This window comes from Xyrauchen texanus, chromosome 1, assembly GCF_025860055.1.
Source record: "Xyrauchen texanus isolate HMW12.3.18 chromosome 1, RBS_HiC_50CHRs, whole genome shotgun sequence".
Classification (NCBI taxonomy): Eukaryota; Metazoa; Chordata; class Actinopteri; order Cypriniformes; family Catostomidae; genus Xyrauchen; species Xyrauchen texanus.
Window position 1 is genome coordinate 3,454,775 of NC_068276.1, and position 25,985 is coordinate 3,480,759.

At 44.5% G+C, this 25,985-nt stretch overlaps 1 pseudogene; it reads right to left on the reverse strand.

The window, feature by feature from the left end:
* LOC127648092 (serine/threonine-protein phosphatase PP1-beta catalytic subunit-like) overlaps positions 1 to 25,031 on the reverse strand; it is a 72,164-nt pseudogene extending 47,133 nt beyond the window's left edge.
* Positions 25,032 to 25,985: the final 954 nt, after the last annotated feature.

The following is a 25,985-nucleotide window of genomic DNA, read 5'->3' on the forward strand; positions in this document are numbered from 1 at the left end:
AATGTGTGAATGTCGATTCATTGGATGTGATCTGCAGGTCTCAAACACTGCTGGATCTTTTCTCAAAACACACTTCACTTTGAATGATTTCTGCTCAATGACTTGTAATCAACAGGTGTCTTAGTGATTTTTAGTGGATGTATTAATTCAAGGTCACACAGGTGTCAGAGCAGGTAAACTGCTTGTGCTACATTTCATTAAAATAAATGCAACTTTATCATAGACTGAAAAGATATTCATGCATTTTTAAGTGTGCAAATACTGTTAATGTCACAGTATTTACAAAATAAACTCCATCATCTAGATGGATTATTACACACACACTGTTAATTAACATTAAATATTGAGCAAATCAAATATGTAGACAATGATAGCACTAATGAAACATCCCAGAAATATTCCGGGTTCAACAAAACTTGAGCTCAATTGACAGCATTTGTGGCATAATGTTGTAATGAAAACAATGAAAAATGTATTCAAACTTGTTCTTCCTTTTCTTTAAAAAGAAATAAATAAAGAAAAGAAAAATCACAAATCTGTGTTCCAGTAAGACACTTACAGTGGAAGTCAATGAGGTCAATTATTGGAGGGTTTAAAAGGCAGAAATGTGAAGATTAGTAATGCCAATTTTCACACAAATTCATAAATCAATCATCGTGGAATTTAATGGAGGACTCTAAATAATATGTGCATGTAGCCTATTGTTTAAATATAATTTACATGAATACACTTGAGGAATGCAAGTATTTGTGAATAATTACTGTTAATGAGTTAAGCTACTGACATTAACAACCTAACCCCAACACAGATACCCCAGTGGTCAAATACAATTGACAAAGACACACAAACAGACAATAAAACAGTAGATTTTAAAAATGTATATGTTCAAAAACAAAAAAGATACAATAAACACATTTAAAACATGTCTCCCTACACTGCCCCTCCACGAGAGCCCTCCAAAAAGCCCAAATAGCTGCCCCATCTCCTGATGAACACATCCATGTTGCCTAACCTTCTATATGACAACTCTTCCAATGCCGCTACCATTATCTACTCACACCACTCACAAAACGAGGGGGCTCTAGCTGACTCCCATCCTCTAAGGATAACCTGTCTGCCCACCATAACACCAGCCAGGATCCAATTCTTCATGTACTCATCTCCTACATCAATGAACGCCACGTCACCCAAAATACAGAGCCTGGGGCAAAACGAGATCCGAGTACCCAAGACGTCGCCCATAAATTTCTGGACCCTCATCCTGTATCTTACGACACCCCCCAATAAACATGGGTGGTGTCTCCATCTTCTGAATGGCATCGCCAGCAGGTGGGTGTGTCCTTAAGTCCAAGCCTATGCAATTTTGAAGGGGTCCAATAAAATCTATGTAGAATCTTAAATTGCATAAGGCGCACCCTTGCATTTCTAGATACAAACTTGATGTATTAAGAATCATAACCCACACTCACTCCAAAAACAAATTAAAATCTTTCTCCCATAATCTCTTGATAGAAGTTAAAGCTCCATCCCCCAGACACTGGATTAGCAGGAAGTAATACACTGATGCCTCATGACCTTTCCCAAAAGCAGCAATCACCCCTCCCAGAGTATCAGTACAGAGCAAGGTGTCGGAGATGCTTGATAACTTCTGAAGCAACAACTGCACCATTTAAACCACTATCACCTGTGCAGGTGATAAAAGGAGAAGCTGACAGATGCACTCTTATAGAAGCACATACAGTGCATCCGGACAGTATTCACAGCGCTTCACTTTTTCCACATTTTGTTATGTTACAGCCTTATTCCAAAATGGATTAAATTCATTATTTTCCTCAAAATTCTACAAACAATACCCCATAATGACAACGTGAAAGTTTGTTTGAAATCTTTGCAAATGTATTTATTTTATTTAGAAACTGAAAAAAGATAGATATTGAAGGACAAAATGCATCGAGAATTGTTTTATAATCGAATTGTTACATTTGAATCTTAATCAAATCGAATTGTGGTGCCAGTGAAGATTCACACCTCTACTACAGGGTGTCTATAAAGTAGCTTAATTCAACCAATAAATGTACTCCTGAACTCATACATTTCCAAAATCTCAAAAAGATAATCCCATTCTACCATATCAAATGCATTCTCGGCATCAAGTGAGATGGTAGAGACCGGAGACTGATTGTTTGTCACTGACCATGATATTGATGAAACGCCTAATGTTATCAGTAGAGTTACGACCTGATCTACATGTATAAGAGATGTCATACATTTTCTTAATCTGTTCACAATCAAATTTTTACATCTAGTGTGACCAGGTACATTGGATGTAACTTTTACACTCGCTTGGATCTTTGTCCTTCTTAAGAATCAGACTGATCCGGCCTTGTGTCATTGTTGGCAGAAGCTTCCAATTCTTTAATGATTCTGTATAATCTTATAGCAAAATGATCATAAGATCTAAAAAACTTAGCAGCAAAGTCATCTGGCCCTGGAGCCTTACCTGTAGGTAAGGATTTAATTACCACACCAAGCACTTACAAGGTCATCTCAGAATCAAGAGAATGTTTTTGCTCAGTCGTCAGTTTAGGAAGTTCTAATGGTTCCACAAAGTTTCTAATATCTTCATCAGTAGACGAAGACGTGGAACTACAGAGATCAAGATAGAATTCTTTAAAGGCATTATTAATATCAATGGCCGAGGTAATTTGGCCAGCAGATAATGGCCAGCAGATTTCACTGAGGGAATGGTAGAAAAAGACACTTTCTGTTTTATATATCAAACCAAAAGCTTCCCTGCTTTGTCCCCCGACTCAAAATATGAATAGCAAAAACTCCACTTTCCGTGACATAATAGTATTATATCTGTATTTCAATAGGGTCAATTCTCTGAGGCCATCAGACGACATTTAGTGCTTCAGCTCTGCCTCCGCACTTTTAATATTCCCTTCCAACTCCACAAGTTCTCATGCTTTGGATTTTTTGGTGACTGAGTCGACCCCTAAGAACCGCCTTAATGCCTCCCAAGCCACACCCATATACTAAGGATACTGAGGATACTAAGGACCAGTTGGTCTCCATATAAACATTTAATTCATTCTTTAACATTTGTTGGAAATCAGGATTTAGCAAAAGGGAAACATTAAGTCATCAACTATATGATTTATTTTTCTCCATATGTGGTAAAACCTCTAAACTCACATGGGCATGATCAGAGACTGAGATGTTTCCAATTGAACAATCAATGACAGATTAAATGAGCGACTTTGAGATATATATATATATATATATATATATATATATATATATATATATCTATATATATATATATCTCAATCAAACAAAAAGAAACAAAAATGGCTCCAGCTTCCTACTGAAAGCCAGAGTAAGTACAGTGAGTCTATCCACTCACAACTAGGGTTGCAACTGTATGAGACTGTCATGGTATGATAACCGTCTCAGAAAATATCACGGTACACGTTATTTCACAATTACAAATATTAATGAAAACCGAAGAGTTATTTATTTATTTTTGAGCAAACATTTTATTATAATTGAAACCATTTATTTTATTGAAGTATGTTTAAAAAAAAAAAAATCTCCCTTTTGAAAATAAAATAAATATTTTTTCTAAGCTAACAGAATTATAAACATGATAAAAAATAGCATGTAACTATAACATGATAATAATAAAGGCTGAGCTTATACATTTATTTTACCATCTCTACTTCCCTGTTCATTTATTATTCAATGTAACACTCTCTACATCAGGCGTCTGTTTTAATACAAAATAAAATAATTTATAGAACTTATGTTTGTCGCAAAGCGGGCGAGTTTACTTATTTTTTTCTAAAACTTTACTCGTTTACATGCTAAAAGTGTCATGGACTTCAACATTTCTAAATTGCACAAATAAAAAATTAATTTACATATTCATTTCTGGCTTGCTTTTGCTCGCATGTCAATGATGCCGAGATCTACTTAAATATTTAATTTAATCACTAAGAAGGTTTACCTGCAAAGTAGCACCAAACATCACAAGCAGCCTCAAGAATTACAGCTACTGTGTCCAAACACTTTTCCTTGAGCAGAATATTGCACTACAGATTGTTACGTTTGGTCAAAGGGGAAAGTGAGATATAAATAGTATATCTCGTGCATATACGGTCTATCAATTAAGCTCACTCGATTTCCAGCTTATGGCCGGTTATGTCGAGCAGACTCAGGAAGAGCTCATCCAGATATGTCACCATATCTTCATGGTCAGGAATTCCAATAATCCGCAAGTTGTTCCTTTGGCTTCAATTTTCCAAATCTTCCAATTTTTCAAAAATCTATCTTGGACACGGGCGAATAATCGGAAAATTCCCTTTACGATGACTCCAGATAATGGATCTGTTTTATCAGCATCTGACACACTTGTGACCAGTATGTGATCTTGAGTATTTTGTCTCGATTACAGCAAGATCCTCCAAGTCAGCAACAACATTCATCAGCATCACCGACATGTTGGACAGTTGACGCTGGATTTCTTCTCCCGCCACGCCATCCAAATACCGTCTGGGCTTACATCTTGGATCATGTGTCTTTTAATGTCTCCAGAGCCCGAGGATTTTGACTTCTTTGCAAATGTGTAAGTTGGTGTATCGATTCTCACCAGATTAACAATTAGCAAAATACTTGTTTATACTTTTGAATCAGTATTTTAAAGTTTACAGATTAAGCCCCATTGACTTCCATTTGTGGTTTTTTAATAAAGATGTTCATTTTTATAATAATCAACACTACAAATGCTGCTGATTGAGCTCAACTTGGACCCAGAATATTGTTTTAATAAATAAAACAATAATGTAATTCTCCAAAATGATTCATTCTTCACAAACTCATTTACAGTAGTTACAAGAGACCTCAAAATCTCTGTTGCACAAACACACACACTTACAGACACACACAGCCATGAAATGTTACCTCAGATTACAACACAAACAGTTCAATAACACACAGTTCAAACACATCTATATGTAAATATATATTCATTGAAAAGTCAAAGTGAGCTCATGCGTTACTGAAGTCTGTGAGTGTGTGTGTTTTTGAGTGAGTGAGTGTGTTTGAGTGAGTGTGTTTTTGAGTGAGTGAGTGAGTGTGTTTTTGAGTGAGTGAGTGTGTTTTTGAGTGAGTGAGTGAGTGTGTGCGCGAGTGTGTGTGTTTGAGTGTGTGCGCGAGTGTGTGTGTTTGAGTGTGCGCGCGAGTGTGTTTGAGCGTGCGCGAGAGTGAGCGTGCGTGCGAGCGTGCGTGCGTGCGTTTTGGAGTGTGCGTGCGAGTGTGTTTTGGAGTGAGCGTGCGAGTGTGTTTTTGAGTGAGCGTGCGAGCGTGTTTTTGAGTGAGCGTGCGAGCGTGTTTTTGAGTGTGTTTTTGAGTGAGTGAGCGAGCGAGCGTGTTTTTGAGTGAGTGAGCGAGCGAGCGAGCGTGTTTGAGTGGCGGCGGCAGCGTGTTTGAGTGAGCGGCGTGCGGCGTGTTTTGAGTGGCGTCGCGGCGTGTTTTTGAGCGAGCGTGCGAGTGTGTTTTTGAGCGAGCGTGCGAGTGTGTTTTTGAGTGAGTGTGTGTGTTTTTGAGTGAGCGTGCGAGCGTGTTTTTGAGTGAGCGTGCGAGTGTGTTTTTGAGTGTGCGAGTGTGTTTTTGAGTGAGTGAGTGAGTGTGTGTGTTTTTGAGTGAGTGTGCGAGCGTGTTTTTGAGTGAGTGTGCGAGCGTGTTTTTGAGTGTGCGAGCGAGTGTTTTTGAGTGTGCGAGCGAGTGAGTGTGTTTTTGAGTGTGCGAGCGAGTGAGTGTTTTTGAGTGTGCGAGCGAGTGAGTGTGTTTTTGAGTGTGCGAGCGAGTGTGTTTTTGAGTGTGCGAGCGAGTGAGTGTGTTTTTGAGTGTGCGTGCGAGTGTGTTTTTGAGTGTATGAGAGTGTGTGTGTGTGTGTGTATGAGCTAGTGAGTGAGCGAGCGTGTGTGTGTTTTTGAGTGAGTGAGTGTGTTTTTGAGTGAGTGTGCGTGAGTGTGTTTTTGCGTGAGTGTTTTTGAGTGAGTGAGTGAGTGAGTGTGTGTTTTTGAGTGAGTGTGTATGTGTGTTTTTGAGTGAGTGAGTGAGTGTGTATGTGTTTTTGAGTGAGTGAGTGAGTGTGTTTTTGAGTGAGTGAGTGTTTTTGAGTGAGTGTTTTTGAGCGAGTGAGTGTGTTTTTGAGCGAGTGAGTGTGTATGTGTTTTTGAGCGAGTGAGCGAGTGTGTTTTTGAGCGAGTGAGCGAGTGTGTTTTTGAGCGAGTGAGCGAGTGTGTTTTTGAGCGAGTGAGCGAGTGTGTTTTTGAGCGAGTGGCGAGTGGGCGAGTGTGTTTTTGAGCGAGTGGGCGAGTGTGTTTTTGAGCGAGTGTGCGAGTGTGTTTTTGAGCGAGTGTGCGAGTGAGTGTGCGAGTGTGTTTTTGAGCGAGTGTGCGAGTGTGTTTTTGAGCGAGTGTGCAAGTGTGTTTTTGAGCGAGTGTGCGAGTGAGTGTGCGAGTGTGCGAGTGAGTGTGCGAGTGTGTTTTTGAGTGAGTGTGCGAGTGTGTTTTTGAGTGAGTGAGTGTGTGTATGTGAGTGTGTGTGTGTGTGTATGAGCTAGTGAGTGAGTGAGTGTGTGTTTTTGAGTGAGTGAGTGAGTGTGTTTTTGAGTGTATGAGAGAGTGTGTGTGTGTGTGTATGAGCTAGTGAGTGAGTGAGTGTGTGTGTGTTTTTGAGTGAGTGTGTTTTTGAGTGACTGAGTGTGCGTGAGTGTGTTTTTGAGTGAGTGAGTGAGTGTGTGTGTGTGTTTTTGAGTGAGTGTGTTTTTGAGTGAGTGAGTTTGAGTGAGTGTTTTTGAGTGTGTGTGTATATGAGCTAGTGAGCGAGTGAGCGAGTGTGTTTGAGTGAGCGTGCGAGTGTGCTTTTGAGCGTGCGAGTGTGCTTTTGAGCGTGCGAGTGTGCTTTTGAGCGTGCGAGCGTGCTTTTGAGCGTGCGAGCGTGCTTTTGAGCGTGCGAGCGTGCTTTTGAGCGTGCGAGTGTGTTTTTGAGTGTGCGTGCGAGTGTGTTTTTGAGTGTGCGTGCGAGTGTGTTTTTGAGTGTGCGTGCGAGTGAGTGTTTTTGAGTGTGCGTGCGAGTGAGTGTTTTTGAGTGTGCGTGCGAGTGAGTGTTTTTGAGTGTGCGTGCGAGTGAGTGTTTGAGTGTGCGTGCGAGTGAGTGTTTTTGAGTGTGCGTGCGAGTGAGTTTTTGAGCGTGCGAGTGAGTGTTTTTGAGCGTGCGAGCGTTTTTGAGCGTGCGAGCGAGCGTTTTTGAGTGTGCGAGCGAGTGAGTGTGTTTTTGAGTGTGCGAGCGAGTGTGTTTGAGTGTGCGAGCGAGTGTGTTTTTGAGTGTGCGAGCGAGTGTGTTTTTGAGTGTGCGAGCGAGTGTGTTTTTGAGTGAGCGTGTGTGTTTTTGAGTGAGTGTGTGTGTTTTTGAGTGAGTGTGTGTGTTTTTGAGTGAGTGAGTGAGCGTGTGTGTTTTTGAGTGAGCGTGTGTGTTTTTGAGTGAGTGTGTTTTTGAGTGAGTGAGTGTGTTTTTGAGTGAGTGAGTGTGTTTTTGAGTGAGTGTGTATGTGTTTGAGTGAGTGAGTGAGTGAGTCTTTGAGTGAGTGTTTGAGCGAGCGAGTGTGTTTTTGAGTGAGTGAGCGAGTGTGTTTTTGAGTGAGTGAGCGAGTGTGTTTTTGAGTGAGTGAGCATGTGTTTTTGAGTGAGTGAGTGTGTTTTTGAGTGAGTGAGTGTGTTTTTGAGTGAGTGTATGTGTTTTTGAGTGAGTGTGTATGTGTTTTTGAGTGAGTGAGTGAGTGAGTGTGTCTTTGAGTGAGTGTTTGAGCGAGCGAGTGTGTTTTTGAGTGAGTGAGCGAGTATGTGTTTTTGAGTGAGTGAGCGAGTATGTGTTTTTGAGTGAGTGAGCGAGTATGTGTTTTTGAGTGAGTGAGTGTTTTTGAGTGAGTGAGTGTTTTTGAGCGAGTGAGCGTTTTTGAGCGAGTGAGCGAGTGTGTTTTTGAGCGAGTGTGCGAGTGTGTTTTTGAGCGAGTGTGCGAGTGTGTGTTTTTGAGCGAGTGTGCGAGTGAGTGTTTTTGAGCGAGTGTGCGAGTGAGTGTTTTTGAGCGAGTGTGCGAGTGAGTGTTTTTGAGCGAGTGTGCGAGTGAGTGTGCGAGTGTGTTTTTGAGTGAGTGAGTGAGTGTGTTTTTGAGTGTATGAGAGAGTGTGTGTGTGTGTGTGTATGAGCTAGTGAGTGTGTTTTTGAGTGAGTGTGCGTGAGTGTGTTTTTGAGTGAGTGAGTGAGTGTGTGTGTGTGTGTGTTTGAGTGAGTGAGTGAGTATGTGTGTTTGAGTGAGTGAGTGAGTGAGTGTGTTTTTGAGTGAGTGAGTTTTTGAGTGAGTGTTTTTGAGTGTGTGTGTGTATATGAGCTAGTGAGCGAGTGTGTTTTTGAGCGAGTGTGCGAGTGTTTTTGAGCGAGTGTGCGAGTGTGTTTTTGAGCGAGTGAGTGTGTTTTTGCGTGAGTGTGCGAGTGTGTTTGAGCGAGTGAGTGTTTTTGAGTGAGTGTGTGTGTGTGTGTGTGTGTGTGTGTATGAGCTAGTGAGAGAGCGAGTGTGTGTGTGTGTGTATGAGCTAGTGAGTGAGTGTGTTTTTGAGTGAGTGCGCGAGTGAGTGTGCGAGTGTGCGTGCGAGTGTGTTTTTGAGTGAGTGAGTGTGTGTATGTGAGTATGTGTGTGTGTGTGTGTGTGTGAGCGAGCTAGTGAGAGGGCGAGTGTGTGTGTATGAGCTAGTGAGAGAGCGAGTGTGTGTGTGTGTGTATGAGCTAGTGAGTGAGTGAGTGTGTGTTTTTGAGTGAGTGAGTGAGTGTGTTTTTGAGTGTATGAGAGAGTGTGTGTGTGTGTATGAGCTAGTGAGTGTGTTTTTGAGTGAGTGTGCGTGAGTGTGTTTTTGAGTGAGTGAGTGAGTGTGTGTGTGTGTGTGTTTGAGTGAGTGAGTGAGTATGTGTGTTTGAGTGAGTGAGTGAGTTAGTGTGTTTTTGAGTGAGTGAGTTTTTGAGTGAGTGTTTTTGAGTGTGTGTGTGTATATGAGCTAGTGAGCGAGTGAGCGAGTGTGTTTGAGCGAGTGTGCGAGTGTTTTTGAGCGAGTGTGCGAGTGTGTTTTTGAGCGAGTGAGTGTGTTTTTGCGTGAGTGTGCGAGTGTGTTTGAGCGAGTGAGTGTTTTTGAGTGAGTGTGTGTGTGTGTGTGTGTGTGTGTGTGTATGAGCTAGTGAGAGAGCGAGTGTGTGTGTGTGTGTGTGTGTGTGTGTGTGTATGAGCTAGTGAGTGAGTGTGTGTTTGAGTGAGTGTGCGTGAGTGTGTGTGTTTTTGAGTGAGTGCGCGAGTGAGTGTGCGAGTGTGCGTGCGAGTGTGTTTTTGAGTGAGTGAGTGTGTGTATGTGAGTATGTGTGTGTGTGTGTGTGTGTGGCGAGCTAGTGAGAGGGCGAGTGTGTGTGTATGAGCTAGTGAGTGAGTGTGTGTTTTTGAGTGAGTGTGCGTGAGTGTGTTTTTGAGTGAGTGAGTGTGAGAGTGTGTTTTTGAGTGAGTGAGTGAGTGTGTGTGTTTTTGAGTGAGTGTGTTTTTGTGTGAGTGAGTGTGTGTGTGTGTATGAGAGTGAGTGTGAGTGTGTTTTTGAGTGAGTGTGTTTTTGAGTGAGTGTGTTTTTGAGTGTGTGTGTGTGTGTGTGTATGAGCTAGTGAGTGAGTGAGTGAGCGTGTGAGTGTGTTTTTGAGTGAGCGTGCGAGTGTGTTTTTGAGTGAGCGTGCGAGTGTGTTTTTGAGTGAGCGTGCGAGTGTGTTTTTGAGTGAGCGTGCGAGTGTGTTTTTGAGTGAGCGTGCGAGTGTGTTTTTGAGTGAGCGTGCGAGTGTGTTTTTGAGTGTGCGTGCGAGTGCGTTTTTGAGTGAGAGTGCGTTTTTGAGTGTGCGTGCAAGTGTGTTTGAGTGTGAGTGAGTGAGTGTGTGTATGTGAGTGTGTATGAGAGAGTGAGTGTGTTTGTGTGTGTGTATGAGCTAGTGAGAGAGCGAGTGTGTGTATGTGTATGAGCTAGTGAGTGAGTGTGTGTGTGTTTTTGAGTGAGTGTGTGTGTGTGTGTGTGTGTATGAGCTAGTGAGTGAGTGAGTGAGTGATTGAGTGTGAGCGAGTGTGTTTTTGAGTGAGTGTGAGCGAGTGTGTTTGAGTGTGTGAGCGTGCAAGTGTGTTTTTGAGTGAGCGTGCGAGTGTGTTTTTGAGTGAGCGTGCGAGTGTGTTTTTGAGTGAGCGTGCGAGTGTGTTTTTGAGTGAGCGTGCGAGTGTGTTTTTGAGTGAGCGTGCGAGTGTGTTTTTGAGTGTGCGTGCGAGTGTGTTTTTGAGTGTGCGTGCAAGTGTGTTTGAGTGTGAGTGAGTGAGTGTGTATGTGAGTGTGTATGAGAGAGTGAGTGTGTTTGTGTGTGTGTATGAGCTAGTGAGAGAGCGAGTGTGTGTATGTGTATGAGCTAGTGAGTGAGTGTGTGTGTGTTTGAGTGAGTGTGTGTGTGTGTGTGTGTGTGTGTATGAGCTAGTGAGTGAGTGAGTGATTGAGTGTGAGCGAGTGTGTTTTTGAGTGAGTGTGAGCGAGTGTGTTTGAGTCTGTGAGTGTGCAAGTGTGTTTTTGAGTGAGTGTGCGAGTGTGTTTTTGAGTGAGTGTGCAAGAGTGTGCGAGTGTGTTTTTGAGTGAGTGTGCGAGTGTGTTTTTGAGTGAATGTGCGAGTGTGTTTTTGAGTGAGTGTGCTTTTGAGTGAGTGTAAGAGTGTGTTTTGGAGTGAGTGTGCAAGTGTGTTTTGGAGTGAGTGAGTGAGTGAGTGTGTGTGTGTGTGTGTGTGTGTATGAGAGAGTGAGTGTGTGTGTGTGTTTGAGTGAGTGTGTGTGTTTTTGAGTGAGTGTGTGTGTTTTTGAGTGAGTGTGCGAGTGTGTTTGAGTGTGCGAGTGTGCAAGTGTGTTTGAGTGTGTGAGTGTGCAAGTGTGTTTTTGAGTGTGTGTGTGTGTATGAGAGTGAGTGTGTTTTTGAGTGTGTGTGTGTGTATGAGCTAGTGAGTGAGTATGAGCTAGTGAGTGAGTGAGTGAATGAGTGAGTGAGTGTGCGAGTGTGTTTTTGAGTGAGTGTGCGTGCGAGTGTGTTTTTGAGTGAGTGTGCGTGCGAGTGTGTTTTTGAGTGAGTGTGCGAGTGTGTGAGTGTTTTTGAGTGTGTGCGTGCGAGCGTGTTTTTGAGTGTGTTTTTGAGTGTGCAGTGAGTGTGTTTTTGAGTGTGCGAGTGAGTGTGCGAGTGAGTGTGCGAGTGAGTGTGCGAGTGAGTGTGCGAGTGTAAGAGTGTGTTTTGGAGTGAGTGTGCGAGTGTAAGAGTGTGTTTTGGAGTGAGTGTGCGAGTTAGTGTGCGAGTGTAAGAGTGTGTTTTGGAGTGAGTGTGCAAGTGTGTTTGAGTGTGCGAGTGTGTTTTTGAGTGAGTGTTTTTGAGTGTGTGTGTATATGAGCTAGTGAGCGAGTGTGTATGAGAGAGTGAGAGTGAGTGTGTGTGTGTGTGAGCTAGTGAGAGAGTGAGTGTGTGTGTGTATGAGCTAGTGAGTGTGTGTGTTTTTGAGTGAGTGTGCGTGTGTTTTTGAGTGAGTGTGCGAGTGTGTTTTTGAGTGAGTGTGTGCGAGTGTGTTTTTGAGTGAGTGTGTGCGAGTGTGTTTTTGAGTGAGTGTGTGTGCGAGTGTGTTTTTGAGCGAGTGAGTATATATGAGTGAGTGAGTGTGCGAGTGAGTGTGCGAGTGTGTTTTTGAGTGTGTGTGCGAGTGTGTTTTTGAGTGAGTGAGTGTGTTTTTGAGTGAGTGAGTGAGTGTGCGTGTGTTTTTGAGTGAGTGTGTGAGAGTGTGTTTTTGAGTGAGTGTGTGAGAGTGTGTTTTTGAGTGCGTGTGTGAGAGTGTGTTTTTGAGTGCGTGAGAGAGTTTTTGAGTGAGTGTGTGTGCGAGTGTGTGAGTGTGTTTTTGAGTGTGTGTGTGTGTGTGTGTGTGTTTTGAGCGAGTGAGTATATATGAGTGAGTGAGTGTGCGAGTGAGTGTGTTTTTGAGTGAGTGTGCGAGTGTGTTTTTGAGTGTGTGTGCGAGTGTGTTTTTGAGTGTGTGTGCGAGTGTGTTTTTGAGTGAGTGAGTGAGTGTGTTTGAGTGAGTGAGTGTGTGTTTTTGAGTGAGTGAGTGTGTGTTTTTGAGTGAGTGAGTGTGCGTGTGTTTTTGAGTGTGTGTGTGAGAGTGTGTTTTTGAGTGCTTGAATGAGTGTGTGTGTGTGTATGAGCTAGTGAGTGTGTGTTTTTGAGTGAGTGAGTGTATATGAGTGAGTGTGTGTTTTGAGTGTGTGAGTGTGTTTTTGAGTGAGTGAGTGAGTGTATATGAGTGAGTGAGTGTATATGAGTGAGTGAGTGTATATGAGTGAGTGAGTGAGTGTATATGAGTGAGTGAGTGAGTGAGTGTATATGAGTGAGTAAGTGAATATGAGTGAGTGAGTGTTTGAGTGTGTGAGTGTTTTTGAGTGAGTGAGTGTGTTTTGAGTGTGTTTTTGAGTGAGTGAGTGTGTGTATGTGAGAGTGAGTGTGTTGTGTGTGTGTATGAGCTAGTGAGAGAGCGAGTGTGTGTATGTGTGTATGAGCTAGTGAGTGAGTGTGTGAGTGTGTGTGTTTTTGAGTGAGTGAGTGTTTTTGAGTGTGTGTGTGTGTATGAGCTAGTGAGTGAGTGAGTGAGTATGAGCTAGTGAGTGAGTGAGTGTTTTTGAGTGAGTGAGTATGAGCTAGTGAGTGAGTGAGTGAGTGCGAGCGAGTGCGTTTTTGAGTGTGTGAGTGTGCAAGTGTGTTTGAGTGTGTGAGTGTGCAAGTGTGTTTTTGAGTGTGTGTGTGTGTGTGTATGAGCTAGTGAGTGAGTGAGTGAGTATGAGCTAGTGAGTGAGTGAGTGAGTATAAGCTAGTGAGTGAGTATGAGCTAGTGAGTGAGTGAGTGAGTGTGAGCGAGTGTGTTTTTGAGTGAGTGTGCGAGCGAGTGTGTTTTTGAGTGAGTGTGTGTATGAGCTAGTGAGTGAGTGAGTGTGTATGAGCTAGTGAGTGAGTGAGTGAGTATGAGCTAGTGAGTGAGTGAGTGAGTATGAGCTAGTGAGTGAGTGAATGAGTGAGTGTGAGCTAGTGAGCGAGCGAGTGTGTTTGAGTGTGTGAGTGTGCGAGTGTGTTTTTGAGTGTGTGAGTGTGCGAGTGTGTTTTTGAGTGTGTGAGTGTGCGCGTGTGTTTTTGAGTGTGTGAGTGTGCGCGTGTGTTTTTGAGTGTGTGAGTGTGCGCGTGTGTTTTTGAGTGTGTGAGTGTGCGCGTGTGTTTTTGATTGTGTGAGTGTGCGAGTGTGTTTTTGATTGTGTGAGTGTGCGAGTGTGCTTTTGAGTGAGTGTGCGAGTGTGTTTTTGAGTGAGTGTGCGAGTGTGCTTTTGAGTGAGTGTGCGAGTGTGTTTTTGAGTGAGTGTGTTTGAGTGTGCGTGCGAGTGTGTTTGAGTGTGCGAGTGTGTTTGAGTGTGTGAGTGTGAGTGTGTATGAGAGAGTGAGTGTGTGTGTGTGTGTGTGTGTGTATGTGAGTGTGTATGAGAGAGTGAGTGTGTGTGTGTGTGTATGAGCTAGTGAGTGAGTGAGTGCGTTTTTGAGTGAGTGTGCGAGTGTGTTTTTGAGTGAGTGTGCGAGTGTGTTTTTGAGTGTGTGTGTGTGTGTGTGTATGAGAGAGTGAGTGTGTTTTGAGTGTGTGTGTATGTGTGTGTATGAGCTAGTGAGTATGAGCTAGTGAGTGAGTGAGTGAGTGAGTGAATGAGTGTGTGTTTGAGCGAGTGAGTGAGTGTGCGAGTGTTTTTGAGTGAGTGAGTGAGTGTGCTTTTGAGTGAGTGTGCGAGTGTGTTTGAGTGAGTGAGTGAGTGAGTGAGTGTGTTAGTGTGTGTGCGTGCGAGTGTGCGTGCGAGTGTGCGTGCGAGTGTGCGTGCGAGTGTAAGAGTGTGTTTTGGAGTGAGTGTGCAACTGTGTTTTTGAGTGTGCGAGTGTGTGAGTGTGTATGAGAGAGTGAGTGTGTGTGTGAGCTAGTGAGAGAGTGAGTGTGTGTGTGTGTGTATGAGAGAGTGAGTGTGTGTGTGTGTGTATGAGCTAGTGAGTGTGTGTTTTTTTGAGTGAGTGTGCGAGCGAGTGTGTTTTTGAGTGTGTGTGTGTGTTTATGAGCTAGTGAGTGAGTGAGTGTGTATGAGCTAGTGAGTGAGTGAGTGAGTATGAGCTAGTGAGTGAGTATGAGCTAGTGAGTGAGTGAGTGAGTGAGTGAGTATGAGCTAGTGAGCGAGTGAGTGTGTGAGTGTGAGCGAGTGTGTTTTTGAGTGTGTGAGTGTGCGAGTGTTTGAGTGTTTGAGTGTGCGAGTGTGCGAGTGTGTGAGTGTGCGAGTGTGTTTTTGAGTGTGTGAGTGTGCGCGTGTGTTTTTGATTGTGTGAGTGTGCGCGTGTTTTTGATTGAGTGAGTGTGCGCGTGTGCTTTTGAGTGAGTGTGCGAGTGTGCGAGTGTGCGAGTGTGTGAGTGTGCGAGTGTGTGAGTGTGCGAGTGTGCTTTTGAGTGAGTGTGCGAGTGTGCTTTTGAGTGAGTGTGCTTTTGAGTGAGTGTGCGAGTGTGCTTTTGAGTGAGTGTGCGAGTGTGCTTTTGAGTGAGTGTGCTTTTGAGTGAGTGTGCGAGTGTGCTTTTGAGTGAGTGTGTGAGTGTGTTTGAGTGTGCGTGCGAGTGTGTTTGAGTGTGTGAGTGTGTTTTTGAGTGAGTGAGTGTGAGTGTGTATGAGAGAGTGAGTGTGTGTGTGTATGAGCTAGTGAGTGAGTGAGTTTTTGAGTGAGTGTGCGAGTGTGTTTTTGAGTGAGTGTGCGAGTGTGTTTTTGAGTGTGTGTGTATGTGTATGAGCTAGTGAGTATGAGCTAGTGAGTGAGTGAGTGAGTGAATGAGTGTGTGTGTTTGAGCGAGTGAGTGGCGAGTGTGTTTTTGAGTGTGTGTGTATGTGTATGAGCTAGTGAGTATGAGCTAGTGAGTGAGTGAGTGAGTGAATGAGTGTGTGTGTTTGAGCGAGTGAGTGAGTGCGAGTGTGTTTTTGAGTGAGTGAGTGAGTGTGCTTTTGAGTGAGTGTGCGAGTGTGTTTGAGTGAGTGAGTGAGTGTGTGAGTGTGTTAGTGTGTGTGCGTGCGAGTGTGCGTGCGAGTGTGCGAGTGTAAGAGTGTGTTTTGGAGTGAGTGTGCAACTGTGTTTTTGAGTGTGCGAGTGTGTGAGTGTGTATGAGAGAGTGAGTGTGTGTGTGAGCTAGTGAGAGAGTGAGTGTGTGTGTGTGTGTATGAGCTAGTGAGTGTGTGTGTTTTTGAGTGAGTGTGCGTGTGTTTTTGAGTGTGTATGAGAGAGTGAGTGTGTGTGTGTGAGCTAGTGAGAGAGTGAGCGTGTGTGTGTGTATGAGCTAGTGAGTGTGTGTGTATGAGCTAGTGAGTGTGTGTGTTTTTGAGTGAGTGTGCGTGTGTTTTTGAGTGAGTGTGTGCGAGTGTGTGTTTTTGAGTGAGTGTGTGCGAGTGTGTGTTTTTGAGTGAGTGTGTGCGAGTGTGTGTTTTTGAGTGAGTGTGTGCGAGTGTGTGTTTTTGAGTGAGTGTGCGAGTGTGTTTTTGAGTGAGTGTGCGAGTGTGTTTTTGAGTGAGTGTGCGAGTGAGTGTGTTGAGTGAGTGTGCGAGTGAGTGTGTTGAGTGAGTGAGTGAGTGTTTGAGTGTGCGAGTGTGTTTTTGAGTGAGTGTGCGAGTGTGTTTTTGAGTGAGTGTGCGAGTGAGTGTGTTGAGTGAGTGAGTGTGTGTTTGAGTGTGCGTGTGTTTTTGAGTGAGTGTGTGAGAGTGTGTTTTTGAGTGAGTGTGTGAGAGTGTGTTTTTGAGTGAGTGTGTTTTTGAGTGCGTGAGAGAGTTTTTGAATGAGTGTGTGTGTGTATGAGCTAGTGAGTGTGTGTTTTTGAGCGAGTGAGTGTGTTTTTGAGTGAGTGAATGTATATGAGTGAGTGTGTGTTTGAGTGTGTGTGTTTTTGAGTGAGTGAGTGTATGAGTGAGTGTATATGAGTAAGTGAATATGAGTGAGTGTTTGAGTGTGTGAGTGTGTTTTTGAGTGAGTGTGTGTTTTGAGTGTGTTTTTGAGTGAGTGTGTGTGTGTGAGTGTGTATGAGAGAGTGACTGTGTGTGTGTATGAGCTAGTGAGAGAGTGTGTGTGTATGAGCTAGTGAGAGAGTGTGTGTGTGTGTATGAGCTAGTGATTGAGTGTGTGTGTGTTTGAGTGAGTGAGTGTGCGCGAGTGTGTTTGAGTGAGTGAGTGTTTTTTGAGTGAGTGTGTTTTTGAGTGAGTGAGTGTGTGTGTGTATGAGCTAGTGAGTGTGTGTGTGTGTGTGTTTTTGAGTGAGTGTGCGTGTGCGAGTGTGTTTTTGAGTGAGTGAATGAGTGTGCCTGTTTTTGAGTGAGTGTGTGAGTGTGTATGAGAGAGTGAGTGTGTGAGAGTGTATGAGCTAGTGAGTGAGTGTGTGCGTGTGTTTTTGAGTGAGTGAGCGAGTGTGTGTGTGCGCGCGAGTGTGTTTATTTTAGTGAGTGTGTGTGTGCGCGAGTGTGTGTTTTTGAGTGAGTGTGTGTGTGTTTGAGTGAGTGTGTGTGTGTTTGAGTGTGTGTGTGTGTGTATGAGCTAGTGAGTGTTTTTGAGCGAGTGTGCTTTTGAGAGTGCGCGACTGTGCTTTTGAGAGTGCGCGACTGTGCTTTTGAGAGTGCGCGACTGTGCTTTTGAGAGCGCGCGAGTGTGCTTTTGAGAGCGCGCGAGTGTGCTTTTGAGAGCGCGCGAGTGTGTGTTTTTGAGTGCGCGCGAGTGTGTGTTTTTGAGTGTGCGCGAGTGTGTGTTTTTGAGTGTATGAGAGAGTGAGTGTGTGTATGAGCTAGTGAGAGAGCGAGTGTGTGTGTGTATGAGCTAGGGAGTGAGTGTGTGTGTGTGTGTGTTTTTGAGTGAGTGTGTGTGTTTTTGAGTGAGTGAGTGAGTGAGTTTGAGTGAGTGAGTGTGTTTTTGAGTGAGTGAGTGTGTTTTTGAGTGAGTGAGTGTGTTTTTGAGTGAGTGTGTGTGTGTATGAGAGTGTTTTTGAGTGAGTGTTTGAGTGTGTGTGTATATGAGCTAGTGGCGAGTGAGCGAGTGTTTTTGAGCGAGTGTGCGAGTGAGTGTTTTTGAGCGAGTGAGTGTGTTTTTGAGTGAGTGTGCGAGTGAGTGTTTTTGAGTGTGTGTGTTTTTGAGTGAGTGTGCGAGTGTGTTTTTGAGTGAGTGTATGAGCTAGTGAGAGCGAGTGTGTGTGTGTGTGTATGAGCTAGTGAGTGAGTGTGTGTGTGTTTGAGTGAGTGTGTGTGTTTTTGAGTGAGTGTGTGTGTTTTTGAGTGAGTGTGTGTGTTTTTGAGTGAGTGTGCGTGTTTTTGAGTGAGTGTGCGTGTTTTTGAGTGAGTGTGCGTGTGTATGAGCTAGTGAGTGTGCGTGTGTGTGCTTTTGAGTGAGTGTGCGTGTTTTTGAGTGAGTGTGCGTGTTTTTGAGTGAGTGTGCGTGTTTTTGAGTGAGTGTGCGTGTTTTCGAGTGTGCGTGCGAGTGTGCTTTTGAGTGAGTGAGTGTGTATGTGTATGAGCTAGTGAGAGAGCGAGTGTGTGTGTATGAGCTAGTGAGTGTGTGTGCGCGAGTGTGTTTTTGAGTGAGTGAGTGAGTGAGTGTGTGTATGAGCTAGTGAGAGAGTGTGTTTTTGAGTGAGTGTATTTTTGAGTGAGTGAGTGAGTGTGTTTTTGAGTGAGTGTGTGTGTGTGAGCTAGTGAGAGCGTGTGTGTGTGTGTGTGTGTGAGCTAGTGAGAGCGTGTGTGTGAGAGCTAGTGAGAAAGTGAGTGTGTGTGTGTGTATGAGCTAGTGCGTGTGTGTGTTTTTGAGTGAGTGTGCGTGTGTTTTTTTTAGTGAGTGTGTGTGTGCGCGAGTGTGTGTTTGAGTGAGTGTGTGTGCGAGTGTGTGTTTTTGAGTGAGTGTGTGTGTGTTTGAGTGTGTGTGTGTGTATGAGCTAGTGTGCTTTTGAGTGTTTGAGCGAGTGTGTTTTTGAGAGTGTGCGAGTGTGTGTTTTTGAGAGTGTGCGAGTGTGTGTTTTTGAGAGTGTGCGAGTGTGTGTTTTTGAGAGTGTGCGAGTGTGTGTTTTTGAGAGTGTGCGAGTGTGTGTTTTTGAGAGTGTGCGAGTGTGTGTTTTGAGAGTGTGCGAGTGTGTTTTTGAGAGTGTGCGAGTGTGTTTTTGAGAGTGTGCGAGTGTGCGTTTTTGAGTGAGCGAGTGTGCGTTTGAGTGTGCGAGTGAGCGTTTGAGTGTGCGAGTGAGTGTTTGAGCGAGTGAGTGTGTTTTTGAGTGAGTGTGCGAGTGTGTTTTTGAGTGAGTGAGTGTGTGTATGTGAGTGTGTGTGTGTGTATGAGCTAGTGAGAGCGAGTGTGTGTGTGTGTATGAGCTAGTGAGTGAGTGTGTGTGTGTTTTTGAGTGAGTGTGCGTGTTTTTGAGTGAGTGTGCGTGTTTTTGAGTGAGTGTGCGTGTTTTTGAGTGAGTGTGCGTGTTTTTGAGTGAGTGTGCGTGTTTTTGAGTGAGTGTGCGAGTGTGTTTTTGAGTGAGTGAGTGTGTATGTGAGTGTGTGAGTGTGTATGTGAGTGTGTGTGTGTGTATGAGAGTGTGTGTGTGTGTATGAGCTAGTGAGAGTGTGTGTGTGTATGAGCTAGTGAGAGTGTGTGTGTGTATGAGCTAGTGAGTGAGTGTGTTTTTGAGTGAGTGTGCGTGAGTGTGTTTTTGAGTGAGTGAGTGTGAGTGTTTTTGAGTGAGTGAGTGAGTGTGTGTGTTTTTGAGTGAGTGTGTTTTTGTGTGAGTGAGTGTGTTTGTGTGTGTGTGTGTATGAGAGTGAGTGTGTTTTTGAGTGAGCGTGTTTTTGTGTGAGTGAGTGTGTGTGTATATGAGCTAGTGAGTGAGTGAGTGAGAGCGAGTGTGCTTTGGAGTGTGCGAGTGTGCTTTGGAGTGTGCGAGTGTGCTTTGGAGTGTGCGAGTGTGCTTTGGAGTGTGCGAGTGTGCTTTGGAGTGTGCGAGTGTGCTTTGGAGTGTGCGAGTGTGCTTTGGAGTGTGCGAGTGTGCTTTGGAGTGTGCGAGTGTGCTTTGGAGTGAGCGAGTGAGTGTGTTTTGGAGTGTGTTTTGGAGTGAGTGTGTTTTTGAGTGAGTGTGTTTTTGAGTGCGAGTGTGTTTTTGAGTGCGAGTGTGTTTTTGAGTGCGAGTGTGTTTTTGAGTGAGCGTGCGAGTGTGTTTGAGTGAGCGTGCGAGTGTGTTTGAGTGAGCGTTCGAGTGTGTTTTTGAGTGTGCGTGCGAGTGTGTTTTTGAGTGTGCGTGCGAGTGTGTTTTTGAGTGTGCGTGCGAGTGTGTTTTTGAGTGTGCGTGCGAGTGTGTTTTTGAGTGTGCGTGCGAGTGTGTTTTTGAGTGAGTGTGTTTGAGTGAGTGTGCGAGTGTGTTTGAGTGAGTGTGCGAGTGTGTTTGAGTGAGCGTGCGAGTGTGTTTGAGTGAGCGTGCGAGTGTGTTTGAGTGAGCGTGCGAGTGTGTTTGAGTGAGCGTGCGAGTGTGTGTTTGAGTGAGCGTGCGAGTGTGTTTGAGTGAGCGTGCGAGTGTGTGTTTGAGTGAGCGTGCGAGTGTGTGTTTGAGTGAGCGTGCGAGAGTGTGTTTGAGTGTGCGTGCGAGTGTGTTTGAGTGTGCGTGCGAGTGTGTTTGACTGTGCGTGCGAGTGTGTTTGACTGTGCGTGCGAGTGTGTTTGACTGTGCGTGCGAGTGTGTTTGACTGTGCGTGCGAGTGTGTTTGACTGTGCGTGCGAGTGTTTGAGCGTGCGTGCGAGTGTGTTTGACTGTGCGTGCGAGTGTTTGAGTGTGCGTGCGAGTGTTTGAGCGTGCGTGCGAGTGTGTGTATGTGAGTGTGTATGAGAGAGCGAGTGTGTTTTTGAGTGAGTGTGCGAGTGTGTTTTTGAGTGAGTGTGCGAGTGTGCAAGTGTGTTTTTGAGTGTGTGTGTGTGTGTGTGTGTGTATGAGCTAGTGAGTGAGTGAGTGAGTGAGTGTGTTTTTGAGTGAGTGTGCGAGTGTGTTTTTGAGTGTGTGTGCGCGCGTGTGCTTTTGAGTGAGTGTGCGAGAGAGTGTGCGAGTGTGTTTTTGAGTGAGTGTGCGAGTGTGTTTGAGTGAGTGTGCGAGTGTGTGTTTTTGAGTGAGTGTGCGAGTGTGTGTTTTTGAGCGAGTGAGCGAGTGTGTGTTTTTGAGCGAGTGAGTGTGTTTTTGAGTGAGTGTGCGAGTGTGTTTGAGTGAGTGAGTGTGCGAGTGAGTGTGTTTGAGTGAGTGTGCGAGTGTGTTTGAGTGAGTGTGTGTATGTGAGTGTGTGTATGTGCTAGTGAGAGAGCGTGTGTGTGTGTGTGTGTGTATATGAGCTAGTGAGTGAGTGTGTTTTTGAGTGAGTGTGCGTGAGTGTGTTTTTGAGTGAGTGTGTGTGTTTTTGAGTGAGTGTGTGTTTGAGTGAGTGTGCGAGTGAGTGTGTTTTTGAGTGAGTGAGTGTGTGTGTGTCTGTCTGTCTGTGTATGAGCTAGTGAGAGAGCGAGTGTGTGTGTATGAGCTAGTGAGTGAGTGTGTGTGTGTTTTTGAGTGAGTGTGAGAGTGTGTTTGAGTGAGTGAGTGTTTTTGAGTGAGTGAGTATGAGCTAGTGAGTCAGTGAGTGAGTATGAGCTAGTGAGTCAGTGAGTGAGCGTGCGTGCGTGTTTTGGAGTGAGCGTGCGTGCGTGTTTTGGAGTGAGCGTGCGTGCGTGTTTTGGAGTGAGCGTGCGTGCGTGTTTTGGAGTGAGCGTGCGTGCGTGTTTTGGAGTGAGCGTGCGTGCGTGTTTTGGAGTGAGCGTGCGTGCGTGTTTTGGAGTGAGCGTGCGTGCGTGTTTTGGAGTGAGCGTGCGTGCGTGTTTTGGAGTGAGCGTGCGTGCGTGTTTTGGAGTGAGCGTGCGTGCGTGTTTTGGAGTGAGCGTGCGTGCGTGTTTTGGAGTGAGCGTGCGAGTGTGTTTTTGAGTGAGCGTGCGAGTGTGTTTTTGAGTGTGTTTTTGAGTGAGCGTGCGAGTGTGTTTTTGAGTGAGCGTGCAAGTGTGTTTTTGAGTGAGCGTGCAAGTGTGTTTTTGAGTGTGCGTGCAAGTGTGTTTTTGAGTGTGAGTGAGTGAGTGTGTTTGTGTGTGTGTATATGAGCTAGTGAGAGAGCGAGTGTGTGTGTATGTGTGTATGAGCTAGTGAGTGTGTGAGTGTGTGTTTTTGAGTGAGTGAGTGTTTTTGAGTGTGTGTGTGTGTGTGTGTATGAGCTAGTGAGTGTGTGTTTTTGAGTGTGTGTGTGTGTGTGTGTGTGTGTGTGTGTGTGTATGAGCTAGTGAGTGAGTGAGTATGAGCTAGTGAGTGAGTAAGTGTGTTTTTGAGTGAGTATGAGCTAGTGAGTGAGTGAGTGATTGAGTGTGAGCGAGTGTGTTTTTGAGTGAGTGTGCGAGTGTTTTTGAGTGTGTGTGTGTGTGTGTGTATGAGCTAGTGAGTGAGTGAGTGAGTATGAGCTAGTGAGTGAGTGAGTGAGTGTGAGCGAGTGTGTTTTTGAGTGAGTGAGTGAGTGAGCGAGTGTGTTTTTGAGTGAGTGTGCGAGTGTGTTTGAATGTGAGTGTGCGCGCGTGTGTTTTTGATTGTGTGAGTGTGCGCGTGTTTTGATTGTGTGAGTGTGCGAGTGTGTTTTTGAGTGTGTGTGTTTGAGTGAGTGTGCTTTTGAGTGAGTGTGCGAGAGAGTGTGCGAGTGTGTTTTTGAGTGAGTGTGCGAGTGTGTTTTTGAGTGAGTGTGCGAGTGTGTTTTTGAGTGAGTGTGCGAGTGTGTTTTTGAGTGAGTGTGCGAGTGTGTTTTTGAGTGAGTGAGTGTGTGTGTGTGTATGTGAGTGTGAATGAGAGTGAGTGTGTGTGTGTGTATGTGAGTGTGAATGAGAGTGAGTGTGTGTGTGTGTATGAGCTAGTGAGTGAGTGAGTGAGTGTGTTTTTGAGTGAGTGAGTGTTTTTGAGTGAGTGAGTGTTTTTGAGTGAGTGAGTGTTTTTGAGGTGTGTGTGTGTGTGTGTGTATGAGCTAGTGAGTGAGTGAGTGAGTATGAGCTAGTGAGTGAGTGAGTGAGTGTGTTTTGAGTGAGTGAGTGAGTGAGTATGAGCTAGTGAGTGAGTGTGCGAGTGTGCAAGTGTGTTTTTGAGGTGTGTGTGTGTGTGTGTGTGTGTGTATGAGCTAGTGAGTGAGTGAGTATGAGCTAGTGAGTGTGCGAGTGTGTTTTTGAGTGAGTGTGCGAGTGTGCAAGTGTGTTTTTGAGTGTGTGTGTGTGTGTATGAGCTAGTGAGTGAGTGAGTGAGTATGAGCTAGTGAGTGTGCGAGTGTGTTTTTGAGTGAGTGTGCGAGTGTGTTTTTGAGTGAGTGTGCGAGTGTGTTTTTGAGTGAGTGTGCGAGTGTGCAAGTGTGTTTTTGAGTGTGTGTGTGTGTGTATGAGCTAGTGAGTGAGTATGAGCTAGTGAGTGAGTGAGAGAGTGAGCGAGTGTGTTTTTGAGTGTGTGAGTGTGCGCGTGTGCTTTTGAGTGAGTGTGCGAGAGAGTGTGCGAGTGTGTTTTTGAGTGTGTGAGTGTGCAAGTGTGTTTTTGAGTGTGTGTGTGTATGAGCTAGTGAGTGAGTGAGTATGAGCTAGTGAGTGAGCGAGTGTGCGAGTGTGCGCGTGTTTTTGATTGTGTGAGTGTGCGCGTGTTTTTGATTGTGTGAGTGTGCTTTTGAGTGAGTGTGCGAGTGTGCTTTTGAGTGAGTGTGCGAGTGTGCTTTTGAGTGAGTGTGCGAGTGTGCTTTTGAGTGAGTGTGCGAGTGTGCTTTTGAGTGAGTGTGCGAGTGTGCTTTTGAGTGAGTGTGTGAGAGAGTGTGCGAGTGTTTTTGATTGTGTGAGTGTGCGAGTGTGCTTTTGAGTGAGTGTGCGAGTGTGCTTTTGAGTGAGTGTGCGAGTGTGCTTTTGAGTGAGTGTGCGAGTGTGCTTTTGAGTGAGTGTGTGAGAGAGTGTGCGAGTGTTTTTGATTGTGTGAGTGTGCGAGTGTGCTTTTGAGTGAGTGTGCGAGTGTGCTTTTGAGTGAGTGTGCGAGTGTGCTTTTGAGTGAGTGTGCGAGTGTGCTTTTGAGTGAGTGTAAGAGTGTGTTTTGTAGTGAGTGTAAGAGTGTGTTTTGTAGTGAGTGTAAGAGTGTGTTTTGTAGTGAGTGAGTGTGTATGAGAGAGTGAGTGTGTGTGTGTGTGTATGAGCTAGTGAGTGTGTGTGTATGAGCTAGTGAGTGTGTGTTTTAGTGAGTGTGTGTGTTTTGAGTGAGTGTGTGTGTTTTTGAGTGAGTGAGTGTGCGAGTGTGTTTTTGAGTGAGTGTGCGAGTGTGTTTTTGAGTGAGTGTGCGAGTGTGTTTTTGAGTGAGTGTGCGAGTGTGTTTTTGAGTGAGTGTGCGAGTGTGTTTTTGAGTGAGTGTGCGAGTGTGTTTTTGAGTGAGTGTGCGAGTGTGTTTTTGAGTGTGTGTGTGTATGAGAGAGTGAGTATGAGCTAGTGAGTGAGTGAGTGAATGAATGAGTGTGTGTTTTTGAGCGAGTGAGTGTGCGAGTGTGTTTTTGAGTGAGTGAGTGTGCGTGCGAGTGTGTTTTTGAGTGAGTGTATATGAGTGAGTGTGCGAGTGTGCTTTTGAGTGAGTGTGCGAGTGTGTTTTTGAGTGAGTGAGTGTGTGAGTGAGTGCGTGTTTTTGAGTGTGTGTGCGTGCGAGTGTGTTTTTGAGTGTGCGAGTGAGTTTGCGAGTGTGCGAGTGAGTGTGCGAGTGAGTGAGTGTAAGAGTGTGTTTTGGAGTGAGTGTGCGAGTGTGTTTGAGTGTGCGAGTGAGTTTGCGAGTGTGCGAGTGAGTGTGCGAGTGAGTGAGTGTAAGAGTGTGTTTTGGAGTGAGTGTGCGAGTGTTTTTGAGTGAGTGTGTGTGTGAGCTAGTGAGAGAGTGTGTGTGTGTGTGTGTGTGTGTGTATGAGCTAGTGAGTGCGTGTGTTTTTGAGTGAGTGTGCGTGTTTTTTTAGTGAGTGTGTGTGCGAGTGTGTGTGTGTGTGTGTGTGTGTTTTGGCGAGTGAGTGTGTGTTTTTGAGCGAGTGAGTATATATGAGTGAGTGAGTGAGTGTGAGAGTGTGTTTTTGAGTGAGTGTGTGAGAGTGTGTTTTTGAGTGAGTGTGTGTTTTTGAGTGAGTGTGTGTTTTTGAGTGAGTGTGTGAGAGTGTGTTTTTGAGTGCGTGAGAGAGTTTTTGAGTGTGTGTGTTTTTGAATGAGTGTGTGTGTTTTTGAATGAGTGTGTGTGTTTTTGAATGAGTGTGTGTGTGTGTTTTTGAGCGAGTGAGTGTTTTTGAGTGAGTGAGTGTATTTTTGAGTGAGTGAGTGAGTGTATATGAGTGAGTGTGTGTTTTTGAGTGAGTGAGTGAGTGTGTTTTTGAGTGAGTGAGTGTGTTTTTGAGTTTGTGAGTGAGTGTTTTTTTGAGTGTGTGTGTGTGTGTGTGTGTATTTTGTTTTTGAGTGAGTGAGTTTTTGTTTGTTTGTTTGTTTGTTTGTTTGTTTGTTTAAAGTGTATGTGTATGTTTGAGTGAGCGTTTTTAAAGTGTGTGTGTGGTAGAGGCCGAGCAGACATATTTTTAAACAGAAACACACGGACCTTTTCCTGGTCAAATAAAGCTGCGAAACTCGAGCAGAGCGCGTAATTTCAAACCAAACACATGATAATAAAGTGCCGTTTAATAAAACTCACCTTCTAACAGTCTGGCAATGAGAGAATCCACATCCAGCTCCCCATCCGCCATGACTGACCAACCGATTGAAGAGGATCCGCCGAGAACCACCTGCGCGCACCCGCCACACTCCCTCAGCGCGCATGCGCGAGTCTTCCTCGGCGCGCGCCACTAAGATATTATGCTGCAGTCCAGGTGCAGATGGAAAGCTTATTTTCTATTACAACATGTCACGTGGGAAAAAACTAAATACAGAAGAATGCAAACTAAAACAAATACCCAAAGACAGACAGCAAAAGCACTTTTTTATGTTTAACGTTAGATATGGATAAGAAAATGCACATGCATCACTTTTACACAAGCTATGATTTATTAATGAATGGTATCTAACAAATTATTAATACATTTGCATAAGGCAAACCGCAAAGAGTGAGTTATTTAAAACACTAAAATTTAAATAATTTCAAAAAATCATACATTTTCCTTTGCTGGATGCCAAAAGTGTCCCTCAGTTTGTTTACCACCATGGCAGGTAAGCCCAGGACTGTCTCAAAAGGAACCCAATCTTATATATTATAAGCTAATATTATTGTGTGTTTTTCAGTCCAATATGTTTTAAAATACTTGTGAATATATTAGTTACATTACTACAGGTTGTTTCAAGATGGCACTGTGTTCGGTGTGGCACTCTCTAGCGTTTTTGTTACTTTTGCTTGTTTGTCATGTTTTTTGTCACTCTTTGCCCATCAATTTCACCAGCAATGAACTGGCAAAATATGATCAGGTATGCTCTGCCGAATATTCAGCAGTGTTTGATTTTTCAGATGTTTTATTAGACATCTTATTTAGAGGCACAGCGGTGCACTACAAGCGATCTAAAGATGCACGTGAGAGAAGGAGCCGGAGCGCTTGTGTTTCACTGCTCTGTGTTTCATGGAAACCTTCCCGGACAGCGCGTTCTTCTGCCGGGCTTCCGGCTGTTCAGAGCGGATCATGTTGCGGAATCATATGGGAAAATGAAAGCCGACGGAACATGCTTTTACATCAACGAAAGTTGGTGAACAGATGTAAC